The 23,167-nt window shown below is 37.7% G+C and overlaps 1 protein-coding gene and 1 non-coding gene across 6 annotated transcripts in view; one reads left to right on the top strand and one right to left on the bottom strand.

Annotated features, from left to right (window-relative positions):
* GULP1 (GULP PTB domain containing engulfment adaptor 1) overlaps positions 1 to 23,167 on the top strand; it is a 294,504-nt gene that overhangs the window by 37,332 nt on the left and 234,005 nt on the right. The window lies entirely within an intron of this gene.
* LOC132495562 (U6 spliceosomal RNA) lies at positions 9,031 to 9,137 on the bottom strand. The gene has a single exon (XR_009533292.1). It is a non-coding gene; the product is annotated as a U6 spliceosomal RNA (small nuclear RNA).

The raw sequence follows: 23,167 nt of genomic DNA, 5'->3' as shown, positions 1-23,167 counted from the left end.
CCTGGGAGGCAAGTCAATATAAACCATATTAATAAGCCCCCGGGAAGAGATATGAGGGAGAGAGAAGTGTGAGTTCACCTTGTTTATTCTCTTAGCTCTTTTCCTGCAGGTGGCCTTAACTTGATTGCTGCTCCCCTCCAATTATCACTTTTTCTCTCAAGTCTGCCCTCTCAGTTGGGCTGTTTCTGGTTTTCAGTACCTTTCCTCTCTCGTGTCCCTTCAGGGCTGTGTGTAGCAGTAGCCCCCTGTTACTATCCCTGAGGTTCTGCATTATCCCTTTTTGATTTCCTACATCCTTCCCAAACTCTTGTAAGTAGTCCTTTATTAAACTCTCCATCGATTATCTTAATTTTAGTGTGTTACTCATTTCCTTCTAGACACTGATACAGATGTTAGTCTAGGAATATGTCTGTGATGCTTTGATGTTATCAGTGATATATGAAGTAGGTGTGGAAAAAAATCATGTAGGGAAAGAACCTTCTACATGGAAAAACTCTTTTCCTGGAATATTGGAAGGACAGCAAGGTGGACTGGGTGGCTAGAATGAAGTAGGCAAATGGGAGAGTAGTAGGAAATTAAGTCAGAATGGTAGTAGAATGAAGTGGGAAGACCACCGAGTGCCTTTTAGGGCTTATTTTCAATGTGAGATTGAAGTCATTGGAGGTGATGACTGGCTTATAATTTGTCCCTCTGACTACTGTTTGGACAATAGACTGGGGACAAAGGTAGAAGAAGGGAGGCCAGTTAGGAGGCTATTGAGAAAGACAATGATGATTCCAGCAACAAAGATAGTGAGAAATGGTGGGATTCTGCGTGTATTTTGGAATATGGGGACAGGATTTGCCAGTGGTTAAAAAATGAGTACAGAATCATGACAAGTTTAGCAGCTAGATGGATGGAGCTGTCATTTCTGATATGAAGATGACTGTTGGAGGAAGAGTTTAAGGAGGAAGATTAAGAATTTGATTTTGGATCTGTTAAGTTTGAGATGCATTGAAGTAGATGTATTGAATGGGTGCGGTTCATAGGAATTGTCTAGGGTACCGATACAAGTTTAAGAGTCATCAACATATAGATGATATTTAAATTGAAATTACCTAGGCTTTTGATTCTCAAACTTCTTGTTTACATATTTATGAATATAATTTTCACTGTAGATATAAAGTGGTTGGGTCAGTCAGTCAGTCTCTAAGAACAATGTTATTAGAATTAGACATAATATTTTATTTAAAAAAATAACTTGTATATTCTGTAATTAATGTGTATACAACATAAGCACCTAAAAATGAGCATGTCTATTAAAATACTGACCTGTGCTTGTAAACTCAGGTAGACATATAAAGTGTGTATAACACAAGGACTATGTTTGAAAATATTATTTGCCTTTTTGGAAGGCATTTTTATTTAAATGTCAGAAAGTGAGAGTAATCACTGATTTTCCTGCCAAGCAAGGGAATTGAATTATAACTCCAAGAAGAAGAACATGGGGAGCATTATTGCACAGCTATCCTTGAAATGTCAGTCCACTTTTAAAATACAATTATTTTAAGCCATTTGTTTACAATATGACATCTTTATTTGTATACAATTTCAAACACTTAGCCCTTCTGTGCCTTATCTCTAACTTTTTAGGATTTGAAAAAAAGGCAATTTGCAATAATAAAGAAATCCTTACTACTCAAAACACTAGACTAGGAGGGAGAAATGTGGATTTCATGGGTAATTATTTTGTCACCAACTAGCTATGTGAATATATAACCCAACATCTCTAGGCTTCAGATTCTTTGTTTGAAAGTTAAAAGATTAAATTAGATTACTGGTATTTCCACAGTTCTACAGACTACCTCACCCCCTTCCTGGCTCAGTCCCCAGACTAGTCACAATGGGCCAAGTATGCCAAAGATGGCTGGGTCCCTCACTCTTTCAACCTGAACCTTTACGTTTTATTTGCTCTGTGTTAGTGCTACCAAGGAAGACATTTTTGAAATGTAGGATCACCAGTTTAAAAGTCTTAGAAAACCAGTTAATTGCTAATCTTTTCTAGAAAAAAAATTTTTCAATTAATTCTGTGTAAAGTTTTTGTCAGCTTTGAGAGCTGCTTTACCACTAAACCACTGCCTATAAAACATACCCAGCTAGTTCCATTACTCTCTTCCCAGGTAACTATTCTTTTTTTGCCTCTGAAGTATACTTTAGTCTTAACATTCTTTAATTATAGAGTCTTGGAATCTTACAGTTGAGACAGACCTTAGAAATGATCTCTTTCAACCTCTTTCCTGATACAGAATGACCATCACATCCTTGAGACTAGCTATTCAAAATCTGTTTGCAGAGTACCAGGGGCTCATCAACTGGGATGGTAACCCATTCCATTTTGTAATAACTCTTATGCTTTCTTATGTGCGGCCAAAACAAATACCTTTGAAACCTTCACTTTTCTGTCATTTACCATAGGGATTTGAAAACACTATCTGTGGTTAGTGGCTCTCAAAATTTACTGTACATGGAATCACTTAGAGGGTTATGATGAATATTACAGGGCTCTCTATCTAAAGATTGTTTCAATAGATCAAGAGATGGAGTCCAGCAATCCACATTTTCAATAAACACATCATTGGATTATAATTGTAGATCATTATTATAATTCATAACAGAATATTGTGAAATGGAAAATTCATTTAAAAAATTGTTTGTATAATATGATTCCATTTTTGTGTGTAATAGCATCCATTTATATCAAAAAGATCAATTTACGAGGATGTCCTCCAAATGTTATCAGTGGTTGGTTATTTCTGCCTGTTGAGATTATGGACAGCTTATTCTTTCACTTATCTTTACATTCTAATATTTCTACAATGATTATATATTACTTCTATCGTTAAAAATGGTAAATTTTAATTAGTGATTTACACCTCCAGTACTTGTCATAAAGATGATTTTATAGAAGCTGGAAACTGGCAAGGATAAAAGAACCCTATCTAGTATGGTAGTATTATTGCTGCTGAGTCCTTTCAGGGCACATTAGAGTCAGGATCCTTGGATAAAAAATACTGACTCCTCTGATCTGCTCTAAAGGGAGTGTTACTGAGCAAGCGCTCTGTGTGCCTGCGGAACAAAAAGTCAAATTCTGACCGTGGATGTTTGCAGCAAAGTAAGGGTTTATTTGCAGGGTGCCAAGCAAGGAGAATGGGCAGCTCATGCTCAAAAGACCCAAACTCCTTGATGTCTTTCAGGAAAGGGTTTTTAAAGACAGTGTTAGGGGAAAGAGTCATAGGATGTGTGATTGGCTCATGGACCTTCTTCTGATTGTTTGGTGGTGAGGTAACAGGGTGATGTCTTGGGAATCTCAACCTTCTGGTTCCAACCAGTCTGAGGTCTATGTACTTGGCATCAGCATGTAGCCACTATCCTTCACTGGGGCGGGGGTCTTAGTTTCTATAGAACAACTCAGAGATATTCATCAGATTATTATCTGTATCCCTATAGGAGGAACCAAGAGGCTGTGACTCTTGTCCTAATCATTAACTGCTTGAGTCTGCTCTTTGGAACTCAGGGAAAGCCTAGAAGACTAAAGTCTTTTTCCCCATAAACAGGAAATGGGGTATGAAAGGGCTTTTGTACTGGAAAGACCCCCAGGGTCCTGCTTGCTTTCAACCCCCCTTTTCTTTGAATCTCTTCAATCCTGAGGTGAACAGGGGTGGGACAAGAAAGGGAATAAAGTTTTGGATAGAGAGATTAATCATAAACTCAGCAAGGGAACTTAGTTTTAGGGGGACTCGGTTTCAGGAGAATGATGGTCAGCATTGGTAGTTATCTCATTATTCAGCCCAAGGCCATTTTATGAGTCATCCATTTGTTCTTTCAACAAACATTTATGTTCATAGGATATATGCCACTCACTAAGGCTAAGAGGGAACACGGGTGTACCAAATTCCTACCATAGCAGAGGAAGCAAAGGTGGCATAAAGAATAGAGGAGCTGTCTCTCCTTGGGAAGCTCTGAGTTGGTTTCACTTGAGTTGTTGTATAAAGTGAATCTTGAAAAGTGAGGAGCAGTCTTATCTAAGCTGATGAGAAACTAGGGTGGAGATTTTTCCTTGACAAGGAAATATGCAAAGCCCATGGAAATGTAACCTCCTTTGTTATAAATGGGGAACTGTAAGTAACTTGATATGGCTGAAGGGCTGGTTGTCCTTGAGAGAATTGCAAGAGGCATTCTGAACAGGTAAGCAGGAGCCCGATCTTGGAGCATCTCCCGTTTTAAAGAATTTGGGAGTTTAGGCGAGTAACTTGATTAGCTTTATATTGTGGCAGCAGTGTGGTAGATAGATTGGAGGGGTGGCTGGAGAGGGCAAGGCTATTCTGGTACTAAGAAAAAGTGTTAGAGGCAAGAGTTATTAAAGAGTTGGAATTAATAGAACTTCCTGACTGATTGGTTGTGGGGGGATAACTAAGAGGGAGGAGCCTGGCATGACTCCTAGTTTTTTGTAGGTTTCTAGGTGGATTGGATTCGAGCACCATTTTTGCAGGGCAGAAGATAGGAGGATATCAGACATAAAAGTTGTTTTCAGTTAAGAATATGAATCCTTTCCCATGGTATGGAATGAGAAAAAATTACATGGCAAATATAGAAGAAAATAAAATATCAGAATTCTCCATCTGGACATTGTTTTCCATGTGCCCATCTCTATATTTAATTTCAGCATTTCTATGTTTCAGAAGCTTATTGTGGCCTAGAAAGTTTTCATTATGTACAATTTTATACTTTTCATTTATGCGACTCCCTTTGTCTATGTGAATCTAGGGATAACTGCGAGAGAGATAATACCATTTAGAAAAGCCAGAAAGTTATACCAAGAGTGAACCGTTTGGGAAGGGGAGGGATGTCAGAAGGCAAAGATAAGTGTCATGAAATGTTGGATATTCGGTGATGGCAGATAATTTTAGTGTCTTGTCATCTGTTGTACTTAAATGACTAGAATCCATCCATATTTACCAGATAAGAACAGAATATGCATATGATCTCTGTGGGCCATTCTGCTGCTGAAAATTTGATTTAGATAATTTTACATAAAGGGTAAGACTAAAACTAAATGAACTTAGTGATTTTTTTTCTGTGTGTTGGCGGTAGCTACTAATGCAGTGTATCTAGTCTATTGATTTGCAGAAGTAATTTTCTTATACCTAGACTAAGAAACAGAGACTGCTGACAGATGCCCTGTATCTCTAAAGCAAATTTATTTTACATTTCTGAAAGTAACATATGCTTTTTTAAAAAATTAATTAATTTATTTTTTGTGAATTTATTTTATTTATTTATTTTTGGCTGCATTGGTCCTTTGTTGCTGTGCGCAGGTTTTCGCTAGTTGCGGCAAGCGGGGGCTACTCTTGGTTGCGGTGTGCAGGCTTCTCATTGCAGTGGCTTCTCTTTGTTTCAGAGCATGGGCTCTAGGCGCATGGGCTTCAGTAGTTGTGGCACGCAGGCTCAGTAGTTGTGGTGCACAGACTTAGTTGCTCCACGGCATGTGGGATCTTCCTGGACCAGAGCTAGAACCCGTGTCCCCTGCACTCGCCGGTGGATTCTTAACCACTGTGCCACTAGGGAAGTCCCTCTTCTGCTACAATTTGATGAGTATCCTTCCATATTTATATGTGTCTCATTAACTGAAAAAAATGCACAACCTAAAAGTTCAGAATTATGTTTTATTCAGGGGGACTTGCTGAGGACTAAAGCCCGGGAGGCAGCCTCTCAGATAGCTCTGAGGGATTGCTCTGAAGAAGTAAGGGAGGAGGTTGGATATATAGGAGGTCAAACGAACAATTAAAAAACCAGATACTCCAACGTCAAAAGATTACTGCTAGTTAAAGAAAACCAGACATGCCAAGTCAGTGAATTTAGTGCTTTTCTCAATATGTATGGGAAGATGCAAGAGTCTGGGCTCACTGAGATCATTTCTTCTATATGCACTTTAACTATCTAGGGCCAGTCTCCTGCTTTTCTCCATCCTGAATCCCCTCAGGGTACGCAGTCTGGGTTGGCTGCAGTGGCTGATGCCTTGACGGCCGCAACATCCTTTGTTTACTGATATGGCAGGTGACATTTTTTTGCCCACAGTCTTTATAAATGCCCCCTCACTATTTATTAAAGTGTATTACTCAAATGATATAAGACGATAGAGATAAAACAGCCATGGAAGATATCATGTGATTTGATCTTGATAGTAGATTCCAGCTGTTTAAGCAGGTGACAGTATTTTGGGCAAAAATGCTTATCTGTTACTTAAAAAATTAGTTATTGGTTTAGGTGAAGGCAGGATTAAAGGGATAGTAATTATGTGTGGCACCTCTTAATCTCTTAACTTTTCTAATCACCCCCAGAACCTAATAACCTCAGTTTAGTTTGATAAAAACATTTGATTGAGGAACTTAAAAAAAAAAAAAAAAGTAACCCTTTAACCTTCAGGGTCTGCTGAAAGTAGAATTACTTTTATATTCCTTACAGTTGGAGAAGGGGGGCTGTATATTAGAAGATGTAGAAGACGTAGTTTTTTTTTTTTTTTCACAATTGCTAGTGTCCTTTGGCTTGAATTTTAATGACCATATATCACTCTTTGAATTTTATTGGGAGCTTTCCCCTCAAGTCTATGAACAGTGGTTTGAAACCAGAAGATTCTCTGAGATCTCTCCTCAAGACCAGCTGCAGTTCGGATGTGACCACTCATTGTTCTGGAATAAACAGCTTAGACCCATCTAGCCACCCTGTGGACTGTCCTCATACAAAGCTGTTTCTGTCCTGCATGGGCAGGGACTCCAGGCTCAGCTGTGAGGCCTGCTGAATTAATCAAAGGATACTTAGACCACATTCCCTAAAGACTAGCAGATTTCTATGGTGACTCCACCCTAACACCCTGAACTCCTGCTCTTTTACATGACAGCTGGAGATCAGAGAGCAGTCTAACTCTGGAAAGACAGTTTAGGAAGAATGTTCACGAAGAAGGTTTATTGGTGAGAAATGTGTATTTACATGTCCTTTTGCCTGTCAGAATTTGTAATTAACATTTTCAAGCACCTAGAATTTAATAAGCACTGAATTTGGTGCTGACTTTCGCTGTTTTGTTCAGTCTCAGTAATACCTTACCAGATACTTGTGTTTATTTCCGGTTTACAGAGAAGGAAACGGAGAGCCTGCTAAGATATAGGTGTCTCACAATTTAGGAGGACAAGTGGGTTTTAGCTCTGGCTGCACATTGGATTCACCTGAAAAGCTTTTTTGAAATATGGATTCCTGGGTTTAGGGCAGATGAATTAGAATAGAATCTCTGCAGGTGGGTACCGCCCAGCAATGCCATTTTAAAAACAAACAAAACACATTCCCAGGTGATTCTAATTTGCAGCCAGGTTGTGAACCCTTGTCCCAATTTGTCTGACACTCATCCCTTATCAAATCGTGGTCCCTGCACCAGCCACATTTGCATGAGTTGAAAACTTGTTAGAAACACAGACTATCTGGACTTTCTTGGACCCGCTGTATCAAAATCTGAATTTTAAAAAGATCTCTAGGGAGTTATTTGTACTGCCTTTGCAACTTTTATGTAAATCTAAAGCTCTTCTAAAATTAAAAGTGTTTATTAGGAAAAAAAAGACCATGTTTGGGATACAAAGACAAAACCTTCCCTCCAGAAGCTCAGTCTAGCAAGAAGGAAACTTATTAAAAGGCACTTTGCTGAGTGCTGTAATGGAAGTAATGTAGAAAGTGCTGTCACTTTATGGGAGGAAAGGAAAGATGCTGCTTGGAGGAATTAAGAGAAAAATTGCCCAAGGAAGGTGACTTGAAGGGGCACAAAGACTCAAAGGACAATTCCTTTAAGAAAATTTGCTAATATGAAGGGAATAAAAAAAAGAAACATAAAATTGAGCTTCAGTGTAAATATAATGTTGAAAATACATGTATATATTTAAAAAATGATAACTCCAAACTCCAAACTGAGGATTAATGCCAGACTGGAGAGGTACTCTAATAATTAAAGGAAGAGTTTCTTTCTCTTTTTTGAGAAAAGCAAAGTAATTAAGGACAATTAATCATTTGTAGCTCTAGGGCTCTCGCAGGGGGTTGGGGACAGACCCTTTTTTGAAATTCTGTCTTTTGGAGACTCTTGTGACCCTACTCTCTTGAACTTTTTGGTTTCTTAGAGGTGCTGTGCTTAAATTTTTCTCGGGGCCTTTGCAGCTGCTGTTTTCTCTGCTGGGCAAGTCTGACCCCTTCTTCTATTCCTGGCTAAGTCCTCCTCTTCCTTCAGCCCAGATTCTGCCCAGAACCACTTCTTCCAACTTATACTCTATGTTGGGTACCGTTCTTCTGGGTTCCTATAGCATCTCGTATATATCACATTATTGCTAATTTTCTTTTTGTCTGTTTCTCTCATGAAACAGTAAGTACCTTAAAGGCAGGGGTTATTTCCCAATAGCTTCTGTCTCCAGAACTTTGCACAGTGCTTGACTCAATAAATTCTTTGAAGTAAATGAAAAGTGAAAATAATAGCCAGTTTTTGCCCTTAGTTTACAGCATCAAGATGATCTTTGGAGATGGCAATAATGGATTGAAATGCCCTCAGCATTGATAGCTGGAGAGAAATTTAGAGACTTCAACCTGTGCGTAACACATGCCTGGCGTATAGCAGATTCCCAGTAAATTTCAGTTGTGGGAAAGAATGAACATTCTCATTTTGTATGTGAAGACTCTGATGTAGATTATGTTACGATGTGTCTCTCTTAGCATATTATAAAGAGAACGTGAACTCAGACATGGATCATTACTCATAAATTAACATTTTTATGGCCTCCAATTTTTTAAATTTTTATTTGAAGTATAGTTGATTTACGATGTTGTGTTAGTTTCTGGTGAACAGCAAAGTGATTCAGTTATACGTACATATATTCTGATATTCTTTCCCATTACGGTTTATTATAGGATATTGAATATAGTTCCCTGTGCTATACAGTAGGACCTTGTTGTTTATTTTATGTATGGTAGAAAAATGTGGATTGCTTCATGAGTTTGCGTGTCATCCTTGGGCAGGGGCCATGCTAATCTTCTCTGTATTGTTCCAGTTTTAGTGTCTGTGCCGCCAAGGTGAACACTGGCCTCCAGTTAAGTACCTGCACGTGTCAGGTGTTATAGAAATAACGTATATGTATAATATACATATATGGTCACATTTAATTCTCTGAAAAACCTGTGAGACTTATATTAGGTTTGGGGGCATGAACTTGAACTCAGAAGTGTATGATTATAGAACTCATGCTTTTTTCCTAATCAGTGTTCTTTCTGCTCTTCCCTACTGCCTCCCTTGCATTAAGAAGCAGCTGAAGCTGCTTGCACCTTTCTCTTCCTGGAAATTGCATGGTTAGGAATCAAGGACTCCCTTTGATTATTAATTTGCTATGTGTTCATATACGGAGTCTTTCTTCCTCTGCCTCCACATTTATAAGATGGACCTATTAAACTATAGCAAAAAAATAAATAAATAAACTATAGCAGGGGTCCATTTATTATTCAACGAATATTTGAAAGGCTAATGTGAACCAGACACTGTTCTAGGTGCTAAAGATACAGCAGCAAAAAAAGGATAGACAGGACCCATAGACCCACAGAGCTTCCACTATGGCAATTATGGCAACTGAGGCTGAAAATAAACAAGTAAAACAAAATCAAATAGTGATCAGTGCCGTAAAGCAAATAGAATGGGGTGACAAGGAAGAATGTGGGTAGAATAGGGTGAGGACATCCGTGGATGGGGTGGTCTGGGAAGTCCCCCTCAGGAAGTGACATTTAAGTTGAGACCTATGAGCAAAGCAGGAGTCAGTCATGAACACACTTGGAGACACAGAGCTCTAGGCAGAGGGATGCTTGGGGAAGAAATCCTAAAGCCAGAAGAGCTCTGCATGTTGGAAGACCACTAAAGACCAGTGTGGCTGGTGGGAAGAGAGTGGAAGGAGATGAGAGGAGAGGTTGGCAGGTCCAGATTATGGATTTTCAGTCAATGGTAGAGACTGTTTCTCAAATGCCAGCGTGCAGATCCTCCACGGAAATCCATGGTGATGTTCTCACATCTTTGATACCTTTGACATCTTAGGTACTTCTTTCAACATCTTTGCCACTTTTCACCTGTTTGGGAAAATCGTTCCATATGAGTAATGTCCCAGAATAGAAGCCAGAACCTTGCTTCTTCAGCCTCTTGTGTATCAAGGACACATGCATATGACCTAGGCTCTATTGATCAGATGCACACAGGTAAGACTTCCAATCGGAAATTAATGACAAGAAACAGGCACCATGGAATCCATCTGGCAGTGATGGTGGCTGATACATTTCATCTACAGGGGCTGCCATGCAGAGTTTCTAATATGTTCAGTAGCATCTGGTGCACAGATCCTGGTTAGCAAAGTGGACTTTGGTGAGAATGCCTGGTGATGGCGGCAGCGCTGAGCACACAGGGCCAATTCAGTGCTCTTATTTCAGTACTGTTTCTATAGATGCATAGATTCTATAGATGCAGTACTGTTTCTAAGACTGCATAGCTTAGTTCTTTAGCCATCATGCAGTTTTTCTGTGAATCCCTTATATCCTTCACCTAAATTTCTTTTTACTTAAATTTACTAGAGTGCATTTCTGTTTGCAGTTCAGAGCCCTGTGTCAATGACCCCAACTTGAAAATAAGGGTCAGAGAGATTTACTACCTATATCTAAGTATTAGATCTATGAGATTAATTTCAACTTTACATTCTTGGGCTAATTAGTGGCCAGATATGACCTAGAGATGTGAACACTGCTTATTTCTAAACCCTATTTCCCATATTTTTATTTGCAAAACTACTATTTATAAACTTATTCCTGGTTTAGAAGCCTACTTTATTCTTTGCAGACTTTCATGGGTAGGCAGACTAATTATTCAATTATTTCTTCTGGAAACCTTTTTATTGACCTCCCTTAACTTAAATATCAGGATGTAGTACAAAGATGCTACTTTCCCATTATACTTAAGATCTCTCCAGGCTCCCAGATACATCATTGATGAGGGATACATTGCCCTGGACAACTCACTAAGAGCTCCCCCTCCCCCTTGTAGGTAAAGCTAAATAAGTATTTAATTATTAACCACAATCTTAAATGTATATGCATTTTAAGAGAAGTTGTTGGTATCTGTTTAGTAGTCATTATTTCAATAATATATGTAACTAGCCTTTTATGAGGTCTACTGTGCTGCATCTGAGAAAGGGCTTCTAAAATTTAAGTGGTTCTTAATAGCTGTGCAAAACTAAGGTGAAAATATGTTTATAATTATCACCACCCCCATCTGTCCTGCACTTGTGCCAGGCTGTTCTCGGAGGGTTGTTAAAAATGTAGCTACTTCTCTAAAATGGCTTTCCATTTTCTGCATCTCTGGCTATCTCTCCACTCTGTTGAAGTTCTGAATCTTTACTAACTTATGCCAATTTTATTTCTTAGGATATATTCTTTTTTTTTTTAATTTATTTGGCTGTGCCAGGTCTTAGTTGCAGTAGGTGGGATCTTTGTTGCCTCCTGTGGAATCTTCTTTGAGGCATGCAGGATCTTTTTTTAGTTGCAGCATGTGAACTCTTAGTTGTGGCACACGGGATCTAGTTCCCTGACCAGGGATCGAACCCGGGCCCCCTTCATTGGGAGCGTGGAGTCTTAACCACTGGACCACCAGGGAAGTCCCTTCTTAGAATACATTCTTTTATTTGTAGCTGAATTTGTTTTCTTTTTCATTGATATGTCCATTGGATGCAATGTTCCTCACGATGACTATACTAGCGGAGAAAATTGCACTTCCAACACCTCTGTAGGTAAAAACGGTGATCGATTCCTGGAAATATTTCACATGTTGTTTACCTTAATGGGAATTGCTCATTGTTGCAAATAGGGAAAGAGGTATCCCATTTTTCTTCTTTAAAGGCCTTATCTCCCATGATACCAGTATACGCATTTAAGAGTACCTTACATTGAAAAGCAATTGAAAAGGAGATTTTTGACTCAGTGTCTTTATGTGAGATTTAATCACTAGGTTATACATATTTAGGTGTTGCCTTTGCCAGTGAATTTTCAGAAACTTCATGCTTAGTCCATGCTTTGTCGGTAAGTTTTTGGTGAATACATTTATGGTCCCTTGAATGTTATTACCTAGGGATATTCTTTGTCTTTATGGGTTTAGAGACAAAATGCTTAGGGTGGAAAATTTTCATTCTGGAATATGTCTTCTGGTTGTCTCTTCCTCCTTTTGTCTTAATACATGATGCACATTTTAAATTATGCATTACAGCTAGAGATGTGTGTTTGTAGGGAGATTTTAAGAAATTGAAAGTGAATCTTCTAAATAAACATAACGAGGTGATGGGTACATGATGGTTTATTATTTTATTATGTTACTTTATATATGTTTGATTTTTTTCATAATAAAAAGAAAACTTTGTATATTAGACTAATATAACCCTGTGACCTAGGCAATTCACTAAGCTTCTCTGCGCTTCAGTGTCCTGAACAAAGAGAATGCGTAAATAAAGAAATAAATGCTTCATTTATAGGATTAGGATTTTATGATGGAATGAATGCTCTAGTGTTCCAGTGTGGACTGTACTCTGAAATACTATTCACATGTTGAGTATTAATTAGAGAAGGATTTTGTGCAAGTGTCATTTAATATTGATTAACCTAAAAAGAACTGGACAGAGATTTGCATAATTATTTTTTGTATTAGAATAATGTAGGGTCATAGAGGCCAGGAGAAGGCATGGGTTGCCTTTAGAAGGTGGCCACTTAAGAAATGGTGGAACACAATTAAGCATAACTTGGGGTGCGAAACTCTTCATTTTCTGTGTCAGTGAAGCAAATGGTGATCCTAGGTAAAAGTAAACGATGACTGTTTCTTAATTGGGAGATTTCTTAATATTATCTTACTTAAATTAATATCAGTTTTGTGGTTGAGGTTCTTTAAAATTAGAGCAACTATCTCTAGAGAAAGGAGAACAGGCTACCTTCTCAGGGAGTCTCATGAGAATTTATATCTGCTCTAAATGATTGATTTTAAGATGATCCATTATGAACATTTAATTCCAGTTAATAACAGACAATACTTATTCAAAGTTTACTATATGCCTCAAAATGTGCAAAGTTGTTAACATAGATTATTGTATTTTTCTCACAACCGCATAAGAAAGAGTGCTGTTATCTTTTGTTATACAGGTGAGGTAGGTCATTGTGGCTCAGAGAGGTTAAATATCTTGCCCAAGTTCATATAAATGAAAAATGATAGAATTAAGAATAGAACTTGCCATTCTAACTCTAGAACCTATGGTCTTTACTATACCATATTAGTTCTTTATAGCAATTATTTTAGTCTAGGCTTTTTCCTAAACTTTTTTTTCTACCTCTTTCTGTGTGCTCCTCTATTCAGCTATATGAGCAGGTACATCAAATTTTTATTATAATGGTCCAGAAAGTCTATTTTTGAAGTGGAAAGGGTTTAAATGAAAATGTATAAATGCATATAGGTAATCATATTGTATTAATTTCCCTAGGACTACCATAGCAGATATCACAAACTTGGTGGCTTAAAACAATGGAAATATATTTTCTCACAGTTCTGGAGGCCAAAAAAGTCCAAAATCAATGTGTTGGCAGGGTTGATTCATTCTGGAAGCTCTGAGAGAAAATCAGTTACTGGCGTGCCCCTAGCTTCTGGTAACAGCTGGCAATCCTTAGCATTCCTTGGCTTGTAGCTTTATAACTCCAGTCTCGGCCTCTATCTTCACATGACATTCTGTCTGTCTTTCTGCATCTCAAATTTCCCTCTGTTTTATAAGGACGCTGGTCATTGGCTGTAGAGCCCACCCCATATCCAAAATGATCTCATCTTAGATTTTTAACTGAATTAATTACCATCTGCCGAGACCCTATTAACAAATAAGGTTATATTCACAGGTACCAGAGGTTAGGATTTGGACATACATTTTTGGAGGCCACTTTTTGACCCACTACTTACTTTGAACATTTGTATTAAGGAAGCAGGTAAAACAGTACAAGTACAATGCAAACTTTAGTTTCAGACCATCTCAGTTCACTGATTACTAAGTTTTAAGTGTATTTTAGTATGAGAATGTTATTTTATGTACATTATCTCAATATCAGAGATATTCCCCAAAGATTTTAGACTTAAATTTTTTTTCTTTCTGCTGCTTCACTAGTAAAAATATGTGCAAACTGTCATTTTTCAGTTATTTCCTGAAACTTTTTTTTTTTTTTTTTTTTTTTTTTGCGGTATGCGGGCCTCTCACTGTTGTGGCCTCCCCCGCTGCGGAGCACAGGCTCCGGACGCGCAGGCTCCGGATGCGCAGGCTCAGCGGCCATGGCTCACGGGCCCAGCCGCTCCGCGGCATATGGGATCCTCCCAGACCGGGGCACGAACCCGTATCCCCTGCATCGGCAGGCGGACTCCCAACCACTTGCGCCACCAGGGAGGCCCCCTGAAACTTTTATATTGAAATTATTGTTAAGAGACTCTAAGTGGTAAAAATATATTATACATTTCAGTGAGGTTTCCTGATTCTTATCCCAAAGCACTTATTAACATGACATGGAATATTAGCACTAGATTTAGTGAAGAGATATTGAATTCAAAAGATTGACCTGACAAAGAAGATGTGATAATACTTGATAATTGACCAATATTTGGGGCATCTAAAAGAGAAAAGCCAAACTGGACATCAAGAAATCTGGATTCCATTCTTAGCATATTAGAAGTTCTCTACCTCTGCAGAGTGGAACAGAAAAACAAACAAACAAAAACCAAAAAAAACTTCTAGAGAACAAAATGAATGTGGAGATAATCTTAGCAAGCAGATTGCTAAGAGCCTTGGAGAGGGTGATTCATGAAGAAACGTGGAAATCAAATTTTGAGCAAACTTCTAGAGATAAAAAAAAGGAAGGAACCAAGGATGATAGGTGATGACATGTTTGGAGCAATCAGTGTGTATTTTTGACACAAACTTAGAAATTTTTATTTTTTTTTAATCCATTAAGTGGCATATTAGGGAGGAGATGCTAAGTGAACAATAACCAGGAGTATTGCTGATAAGGTATCAGCAAAAGATGGTTAAAGTAGCATAATTATAAAAAAGATGCATGTCTACTTAAACTATCTTATTTTAATGTAAAGCTTACACAAATGTATTTATTTGTCAAATTTTTCAAGTAAGTTAAGGTCTTTCCTTTTTTTTTTTTTCGGTACGCGGGCCTCTCACTGTTGTGGCCTCTCCCGTTGCGGAGCACAGGCTCCGGACGCGCAGGCTCAGCGGCCATGGCTCACGGGCCCAGCCGCTCCGTGGCATGTGGGATCTTCCCGGACCGGGGCACGAACCCGTGTCCCCTGCATCGGCAGTCAGACTCTCAACCACTGCGCCACCAGGGGAGCCCAAGGTCTTTCTTTTGAGTGTGAGTCTGCTGACTGGAGTTCTCGAAAGGCTTTCTTATGTAACGAATATCCATGACAGATCATCCCAATGATTACTTCATCGAACGGGAGGGAGAATTTAGGGGCACCTGTATACATGCACGTTCCTTCTAAACTGTGATAATTTCATCTTGATCTTTTTAAAGCTGTGTTGCCCACATCTAATGTGACATGGGAGCGAATACCTGACTAAGTTGTGGTTTTATTAGGAAGGAGGAATGAGGAGTAGATGCTTGTTAGGCAGCCAACAGTTTTCATCACAGTAAGCATGTAGCAGAATTGGTGGGCACAGAACTGCTTAAATACACGTAGGGCAAAGTCTAGTAGCTCTAAGTGTCCACTTAGCCACGGGCAGCCGTTGGTGTGGTTTACACTTTCATGGAGAGTTTCAGTTAGGCTGGTGAGCGGTGAACTGGTTAAGTGGAACTCTGTTTTGAGAACCTCTACTCATCTAATTGAGCTCTAAAAGTACTACAAAGGTTCACACAAGATTCAAGGGGAAAGGATTTGCAGACGAAATTGGATTTGAGCCAATTTCAAAGGACAAGATAGTAGAAGGATTCATGATAAGGTAAGTGATTGCTTGTTTTGTGTGGTTGAGAAACTGTCAATTCCTGGCATTTGTTTCACAGGCTGGAGATAAGGGGAGAGAAATTTCCAGCATTGATTTCAGGTCCTGGGAGAGCATTTCAGTGAGGACTGGGTCACCTACTTGTGTAACTGTGCTGTTCTTGGGTGGTCTTTTCCTGGGTGGCCATTGTCATCTCACTTGAACATGGTAAGTCAGACACAAATATAGATGTGATGGTCTTGGATAGTTTAAAGTTGTGCTTATTGCATGATATCATTTGTATACATATACACACATAAACACATTTAGTTTAATATCAGTTTATTTAAAGAGATATGTCTTTGCAAAATAAGCTTTGATACCTTAAAAAAAAAAGTACGACTTCATTATTATAAAAACAGTCAGGATCTGATTTTCATGAATAAAATTTGTTTGCCAAAACGCCGAGCAAGGCTGTAAATATCTGCATTCTTAAAAACCTCAGATTATGTACTTTAAGAAGCTCTGCCAAAAATATACTTTTTGCTTACTAAGTATGGTTTTGAAAACTTTTCTTTTTGTTTTCATGGCCTGTTTGGAGTGCTAGTTGTGAAGCAGATGTACCTCCTTCCCTCTATTCAGTTATGCAAGACTATTTTCCTAAATCATCAGCATCACACCACTCTGCTAAGCAATTTGCAGTATCTGCGAGTTGCCCCTGCTGTGTCACAACAGCACGCTGTAAAATGGTTTTCAAGATCCATTTTTACTTTGCCCATTTTTTCACATCCCTCTAAGAAACTTCACTACACCTCAACTAACTTGTTTGATCCTGTGGAGACAGTGAGAGGGAACTTATCTCAGGGGACAAGAAGCAGGGTAGAATAGTGAAGGAACACGGAATTGCTGTGGTTTCAGTGGTATGTGGGACATGAGAAAATACAAATATTGTGTGTAGACCACTCTTTCAAAAAGGTTAGCTGTGAATGGAAAGGGATAGAGTGGAGGTAGGATTTTATTTAAGATGAAATAGATGTGACGGTATTTATAAAGAAGCCAGTAAAAGAGAGTAGACATTAGAAGAGGAGAGGAAATTGATATATTATGATCCTATTCACTCTTCCTGAAACAGTGTTCCCCCTCATCCTTTCACACCCTTGTGAATAGCAATAACCTTAATATTATTTGAATATATTGAATGTGTCACTCTGTCAGATGTTATATGAAAAGAACTATGAGGTTCTTATTCCTGCTCTTTGGAATTTACAGGCTAAAGCCATAGCACATGATGTGATTAAGGATCATTCCTGCTTTGAGGGTGTTCTTTATTAGGGTTTTAATGTGGCCTATTTTTTTTTTCAGAGTCATGATTTAATACACCTATCTGAATCACATGGAGTGGAAATTCTTTTTAACCTTGACACCTAAAATAGAAATAACCCCTGTTTTATAGGCCCTAGTCCCAGTAGTGGTTTATCAGGCTTCTATTGTTCAAGATGATAACATTGTTTAAGATGGCTTGATCTGAGATCGAGGTAAATCCATGTGATGATCAGTTGTGTTATAATGGGATGGTAACATTGTTTAAGATGGCTTGATCTGAGATCAAGGTAAATCCATGTGATGATCAGTTGTGTTATAATGGGATGGTTGGCTTGAGCCCAAAAAGAATTTTCAAAGGCAATGCAAAAATCTTCAGGTCAGTGGGACTTCTGAGGAGTTAATTAATGCCTCCAAATGTTTATCAAAGTAGTTATTTAGTGGCTGCTAGACTCAAGTGTACACAAAATTCTAATGAAGACTAATAACAGAGTCTTAAAAAAAATAAAAACAAATGAGAGGAGGCTTGTAGGTTTTTTGGGACAGCCCTCATAATCCATAGTGAGTATTTGATAAATCATAGTATTAAAGAATGTTTTACATTTGTGGAGTGCTTGTTCTTTATAAAACACTATAATCAGCATTATTGCTTTTGATTCACAACACGGGTGACCCATAGGCAGAGGAGGCATTGCTATTGTATTATCCCAGATTAGGAAATTGAGGCTCATAAATGTTAGTAATAAAAGCTGACATGTTGAGGGCTTGTTATGCACCAGGCATGGAGTTCAGAAATTTACAGGTAGTTTATCTTCACCACTATCCCATGCTATAGCTATTATTACTCGGATTTTGTGGTTGATAATATTGGGAAGTGGTTAAGTAACTTATCCAAGTGTACATGACTGGTAAGTGAGTCATGACTCAAACCAAGGTGAACTGACCCAAGGACAGTTGGAGCCTCTGTGTAATGTTGTACTGCTTCTTTAGGCTCTTTACACATGAGTTTTCTTTCTTCTCTGTGGCTCTTATAACTTCGCATTACAGTAAACTATCAGAAACAGTGTATTACATAATACAGTTATCTAAATACCCTCAAAAAAGTCAGTGGACTAAATATATTCATGCTTTTAATTGGCACATGGGTAATTTTAGTGTTCAATCAGTGACCGGTTCTTCTCACAGGGTTTTTGTTTGTTTGTTTTTTATATTGGAGAATTAAAACAGATAGTATCTATTGAAGTGAATCTTGGAACTTGTTATCAATTGGAGTCAGTATATGTTTTTCCTTTGGAAATATTCTAGATGTAATAGATACCAAAGGAAATAAAATTCACTATAGAAGTGATTCATCATGAAATGTTTGAGAAACACATGATCAAATTGTACAGAACTTGACAAACTTGTTCTTTTTTTTAAAATTTATTTATTTTTGGCTGCGTTGGGTCTTCGTTGCTGTGCACGGGCTTTCTCTAGTTGTGGTGAGCGGGGGCTACTCTTCGTTGCGGTGCGCAGGCTTCTCATTACAGTGGCTTCTCGTTGTGGAGCACAGGCTTCAGTAGTTGTGGCACACGGGCTACAGCAGTTGTGGCTCGCGGGCTGTAGAGCGCAGGCTCTGTAGCTGTGGCACACGGTCTTAATTACTCCGCGGCATGTGGGAACTTCCCGGACCAGGGCTCAAACCTGTGTCCCCTGCGTTGGCAGGTGGATTCTTAACCACTGAGCCACCAGGGAAGCCCCAACAAACTTGTTCTTAAGGATACTTATTTTAATGAAACCGTTAAAAGATATATTATGGGATATATCAATATTATATAACTATTTCTCTGATATTATTTTTAAATATATCTAAGAAAAATGCTGAACACATTGTTGTGCAATAATCTGCTTTTAATAGTTAATGGGTCATACCCACCATGACAGGAAGTTATCTGGTCAAATGTGTAACTATTGACTGGGACATTAGCTCATGTGCTGCTTTTACCAACTAAAAGCTTCCGCTAGAACATGTAGTCCATTCAGTGATTGCTGGAGTATGCTATGAATCTTGCCTCATGATTTGCATGTAGTATCATGCTGATGTTACTCAGTGGTTAATGTAGGGTAAACATTCATTTGTGTAAACAGCAATTCTTGTTCTGTAGAGGTGGGAAAAGGAGGTTTTAGATAAAAGCTTAGTCTTGAATTGGTTTTCCAGTCATATCTGAAACAACATCATCAGAATACTTGAAAATGAGGAGATATGATTTTTTTTAAAAAAAATTTATTTTGGAAATAATTATGGTGTTGAAGAGTTGTGAAACTAGTAAGAATTTCCATGTACCCAGCACCCAGCTTCCCCTCTGGTAACATCTTGTATGACTGTACATTATTGTATATTAATAAATAATCACAAGCAATAGTTGCTTGAGTATCAACCAGTTTTGCAAATATTGACATTTAATACCTCTTTCTCAATAATAGATGCAAATTACTGAAACTTTCTGATACACCAAAGAGGCAAATATTAAAGTCTATCTCAAAAAGAAAACTTGTTTACATTTTATCTTAAAAATATAAATTAATGCAGAATGCATTCAAAGTTTTGTTGTTTTTTTTGAAACTTCCACTTTCCAAAGAAACAGTCTCTACAAATGTATCATTCTAATGTGCCATAATCTGTTTATGCATTTTTCTATTGACAAGCATTTAGGTTTTTTCTATTTTTTGTTTATTTTGAATAATGCTGCTGAGAACATTTGTGTATAATTATTTTCTGTGGACATATGTTTTCAATCCTCTTGGATATATACCTCAGAGTAAAATTACTGGATCATATGGTAACTCTGTGTTTAGTATTTTGAGGACCTGCCAAACTGTTTCCCAAAGTGACCATTCCATTTTATAATCACACCAGCCATGTTTGAGGTTTCTAATTTCACCTTATTGTTGCCAACAAATCTTAATGTCTATCTTGTTTATTTTAGTTACATTAAAGGGCATGGAGTAGTATCTCTTTGTGGCTTTAATTTGCACTTCTCTGTTGACTAATGATATTGAACGTCTTTTCAAGTGTTTATTGGTCATCTGTATATCTTCTTTGGAGAAATGTCAATTCAGATCTTTTGCTCAGTTTATAATTGAGCTGTTCTCTTATCAGATGTATGATTTGCAAATATTTTCTGCCATCTTATGGGTTTCTTGATGTTGACCTTTGAAGCACAAAATTTTTAAATTTTGATGAAAACCAATGTATATATTTCTCTTTTGTTGCTTTTGCCTTTGGTGTCATATCTGAGAAACCATTGCCTAGATCAAGGTCATGAAAATTTACTCGTAAGTTTTCTTTTAAGAGTTTTATAGTTTTAGCTGTTACATTATGGTCTATAATCCTTTTTGTTAATTTAAAAAACTTTTTTTTAAAGCTATTGCATTTTTCATTTATTTATTTATTTATTTATTTATTTATTTATTTATGGTTGCATTGGGTCCTCGTTGCTGCACACGGGCCCCCTCTAGTTGTGGAGAGCAGGGGCCACTCCTTGCTGTGGTGCGCGGGCCTCTCACTGCGGTGGCCTCTCCCATTGCGGACACAGGCTCCAGGCACATGGGCCTTAGTAGTTGTGGCATGCGGGCTCAGCAGCCGTGGCCCACAGGCTCCAGAGCACATATTCAGTAGTTGCAGCGCACGGGCCTAGCCGCTCCATGGCATGTGGGCTCCTCCCGGACCAGGGATCGAACCCGTGTCCCCTGCATTAGCAGGCAGGTTCCTAACCACTGCACCACCAGGAAGCCCCTATAATCCATTTTGAATGGCATTTTGTATATAGTATAATGTAGGGGTCCAGTTTCATTCTTTTGCCATTTGTACTAGCACCATTTGTTGAAAATACTATTCTTTTTTATTTGGCTTGACACCGTTGCAGAAAAGCAATTTACTATAAATGAAGGGTTTATTTTTGAACTCTCAATTCTACCCCATTGATCTATATGTCAGAGTTATGTTAGCACCACACTGTTTTAATTACTATAGCTTTGTAGTAAATTTAAAAATTGGGGAACCTGAGTCATATAACTTTTTTTTTTCTTTTTCAAGATTGTTTTGGCTATTCTGGGTTCTTTGTACTTCTATATGAATTTTGGCATCAGCTTGTCAATTTAGCAAAAAAAAAAATGGCAGCTGGAATTTTGAGAGGGATTGCATTAAATCTGTAGATTAATTTAGAGGAATTGCCATTCTAACTTTATTAAATCTTCCAATCCATGAGCATGGAACATCTTTCTATTAGTCAGAGATTCTTTAATTTCTTTCAGTAATGTATTGTAGTTTTTGGTGTACACATCTTGTACTTCTTTTGTTAAATTTATCCTATACTAATCTTTTTGCTATTATTAAAAATAGAATTTTTTCCTTAATTTCATTTTCAAATTGTTCACTGCTAATGTATAGAAATAGAATTGATTTTAGTATATGTATCTTTCTGAACTCATTTATTAGTTCTCAAAAGTTTTTGGTTGTTTCTGTTGGATTTTCTATATATAATATTTTGTCTTCTGCAAATAGAGGTAGTTATGGTTCTTCCTTTCTGTATTATTCTGCTCAGGCCACTGTATCAAAATACCATATGGCTTAAACAACAGACATTTATTTTTCACAATTCTAGAGGCTTGGAAGTCCAAGATCAAGGTGCTGCAGCTTTGATGTCTGGAGAGGGCCCTCTTCCTAGCTTGCATATGGCTGCCTTCTTACTGGATATTCACATGGTGGAGAGAGATCTGGTGTCTTCTTATAAAGATGCTAGTCTCTTCGTGGGGCACCACCCTCATGACATTTTCTAAAACCTAATTACCTCCTAAAGGCCACACTTCCTAATACTATCACATTGGGGAGGTTAGGGTTTCAACATACAAATTTTGTGGGGGATGGAGGGACAAAACATTCAGCCTATAACACTTTCCAATCTGGAAGCCTTTTAGTTCTTTTTCTTAACTAATCTTGAAAATCTGATTTTTATAGTATAATATATATAATAATATGTAATTGTAACAGGTTTTAAAAACTACAGTTATATTCATTTGGACATCTGTTTCAGCCCATATTTTCAGATCAATAGTGGATGAACCTGGAGAGCAAATTGTCTTCATTTTGCCAATACAGTTGTCAGCAAAAATTTTGAATGCAACATTATTTCCAGGAATTTGTAGGCATTGTGGAAGTTAAAAAAAAAAAATGAGGTCTGTCCACAAACTTAATTGTATAGAGAAGCCAAGTTCAACATGCTTGAAATACCTCCAAAGGAAATGTAATACCAAATACAAACTCAATGGATATTAGGAAAATTAACTGTTGCTGAGGTAAATAACAAAATTATGGAAATGGCAGAATACAACCTCATTCTTTTAAAGAATGGACGGGATTTGGCAATGAAGGTGAATAAAGCAGAAATTATTCAACATAAAAACTGGCATGAATAAGGTCAGAGTGTAGGGAAGTTTTTTTAAAAGCTCTATTCAACTCTAAAGAAAACAAATCATGCAGAGGATAGAATATAGTTTGAGGAAGACTGAAGTCAGAGTGTAGGGAATTTTTTTTAAAAAGTTCTATTCAACTCTAAAAGAAACAAATCATGCAGAGGATAGAATATAGTTTGAGGAAGACTGAAAAAAAAGAAGACTGATAATATATATTTTGTAGTAATACAGATATAAAGAGGGTAATTTAATAAAAATTAGAAACAAGGGTGAGAACTTCGGGGGGACAGAAGAACAACTCTTGATGAAAGATTGATCAT

This window comes from Mesoplodon densirostris, chromosome 8 (assembly GCF_025265405.1).
Source record: "Mesoplodon densirostris isolate mMesDen1 chromosome 8, mMesDen1 primary haplotype, whole genome shotgun sequence".
Lineage (NCBI taxonomy): Eukaryota > Metazoa > Chordata > Mammalia > Artiodactyla > Ziphiidae > Mesoplodon > Mesoplodon densirostris.
The sequence above is the reverse complement of the archived record's forward strand: the minus strand, read 5'-3'. Positions and strand labels throughout refer to the sequence as shown.